A 2500-nucleotide genomic window follows, 5' to 3' on the forward strand; every position below is an offset into this window, starting at 1 on the left:
GCCCCCCGGTTTCAACGGGGGCAAAGAGTTCGGTAAGTGGACTGACCACCCACTCCGTTCTCACCGTCAAATGTGGTCCCAATTCGATGGCAAAATCCGGATCCGTCTTGGGGGGGGGGGTCGTGGGGCCCCCGGTACGCCTGTCCAGGGTATCGGTGGGCACCCAGACCTCTCCGTCCGACTGGGTAGACCTGGTGTCCTTATTTCCAAGACACCAGGCCGACCTATTTCCAAAATGTGACCAGGTAGACCTGGTGCCTCAAATTTTACCATCTAAAACTTCCAATTTGGCAGAAAATGAATTGGCTTGGCTGGTGAACTTAGAGTTCTTTAGGTCGGATCTGCATGTGCATGAGAGTGTTCATTTTTCTGTGAATTGGGAGGGATTGAGCGGGTTGCCTGAGGTGTACGAACAACTTACACCACTACCGTGTGCGGGAGAAACTTTATTTTCCAGCCTCCCGCGAGACAACAAATCGTTTGTGCTCGAGGAGGGCAGCGGCGAGAAAGAGGGCGGCGAGGAGGAGAGCAGAGACGGGCCTGAAACATCGCCTCCAACACCTGGGAAGCGCGGGGAACGGACACCTGAGGAGACCGTGACGGTGGTCGTTCCTGACAAAAATCCACCTTGTCCTTGCTGTGGTACCCGGGTAAACTCTGTGTTGGCCCTGATTGAACATCTAAAGGGGTCGCACGGGAGGAAGAGGGTTTGTTTTAGGTGTGTTAAATGTGGAAGGGAAAATACTAACTATCACAGTATTGCTTGTCATTTTCCAAAGTGCAGGGGTCCAGTGACTGAGACGGCTCCAGCTGGGGAGTGGATCTGTGAGGTATGCGGGAGAGATTTCAAAACTAAAATTGGCCTGGGACAACACAAAAGATTGGCACACCCGCTGATAAGGAATCAAGAAAGGATCGCTGCTTCCCAACCGAAAGAAACATCTAACCGAGGAGCTCACAAAAGATGCTGGACAAAGGAGGAGGAAGAACTGTTGATAAGGCTGGAGGCTCAGTTTGAGGGCAACAAAAACATCAATAAACTTATTGCAGAGCACATCACAACCAAAACAGCTAAGCAAATCAGTGACAAAAGAAGATTGCTTCCCAGGAAACCAGCAGAGGAACATCAAAGAGCGGCCGAGGGCCTGAAAGAGGGACCTGAGATGAGTCATCAACCTCAGGCAGGAACCGTTGACAATGGACCTGATAAGAGCCAACCGTCCAGGAAGCCAGCTGGCGGGAGAACAATGGGCAAGATAAGGCACCATCTGGAGAAGGGTAACGGACGAAAAGGAACCACCAATCAGCAGCTGCAGGCCCATTATCAGCGGACACTCGGGGAACGCTTATCAGCTGGGACAATTAACACCTTCCCCTGGGCATTCAAGCAGTTGCTGGAAGGCCAGGACATGCAGCCAATCATCGATGAAGCAGCGCAGGACTGCTTTGGATGCCTGGAATCGATAAGCCAGATAAGAACAGCTACCCGAGATAAGAGAACAATGGGGGCTCGGGAGAAGCAACCAAGAAGACCGTTTCAGAAGTGGATGAAAGAGAGAGCAATTAAGAGAGGTGATTATCTTCGCTTCCAGCGATTATTCCATCTTGACAGGGGAAAACTGGCAAAAATTATTTTGGACGATATGGAATGTTTGTCCTGTAATATTCCACCCGGTGAAATTTATTCGGTTTTTAAAGCCAGATGGGAAACACCTGGGAAATTCGAGAGCCTTGGGGACTTTCAAATTACTGGAAAAGCCGACAATAGTGCTTTCAGAGATCTAATTACGGCAAAAGAGATTGAGAAAAATGTGCAGGAGATGAGCAAGGGCTCAGCTCCAGGTCCAGATGGGATTACTCTTGGGGACATCAAGAAGATGGATCCCGAATATTCCCGGACCACGGAGATCTTCAATTTATGGTTAACATCTGGAAAAATCCCGGACATGGTGAGGGGGTGCAGGACTGTTTTAATTCCTAAATCGACAACACCGGAGCGCTTGAAGGACGTTAATAACTGGAGACCTATCACAATTGGTTCTATCTTGTTAAGACTGTTCTCCAGGATTGTAACAGCTAGGATGAGCAAAGCGTGCCCCCTCAACCCAAGGCAAAGAGGCTTCATTAGAGCGGCGGGATGCTCTGAAAACCTGAAACTCCTGCAAACCATAATTCGGTCTGCCAAAAGAGAACACAGACCACTGGGTGTTGTATTTGTGGACATCGCCAAGGCTTTTGACACCGTAAGCCACCAGCACATCATACACGCTTTGCAACAAAGGGGAGTGGACCCCCACATCGTCGGACTGGTGAGCAATATGTACCACAACATCTGTACATATATCACCACGAAGAAAAACACACACACAGATAAAATCCAGATCCGGGTTGGGGTAAAACAGGGTGACCCGCTGTCACCCCTTTTATTTAACCTGGCGATGGACCCCCTGTTATGCAAGCTGGAAGAGAAGGGCAAGGGATACCACCGAGAAGGGAACAG

At 49.8% G+C, this 2500-nt stretch overlaps 1 pseudogene; it reads left to right on the top strand.

Moving 5' to 3' along the window:
- Positions 1–2500, top strand: part of LOC148219150 (28S ribosomal RNA) — a 9085-nt pseudogene that overhangs the window by 3428 nt on the left and 3157 nt on the right.

Source organism: Sturnus vulgaris, unplaced genomic scaffold, assembly GCF_052056855.1.
Source record: "Sturnus vulgaris isolate bStuVul1 unplaced genomic scaffold, bStuVul1.hap1 Scaffold_156, whole genome shotgun sequence".
Taxonomy (NCBI): domain Eukaryota; kingdom Metazoa; phylum Chordata; class Aves; order Passeriformes; family Sturnidae; genus Sturnus; species Sturnus vulgaris.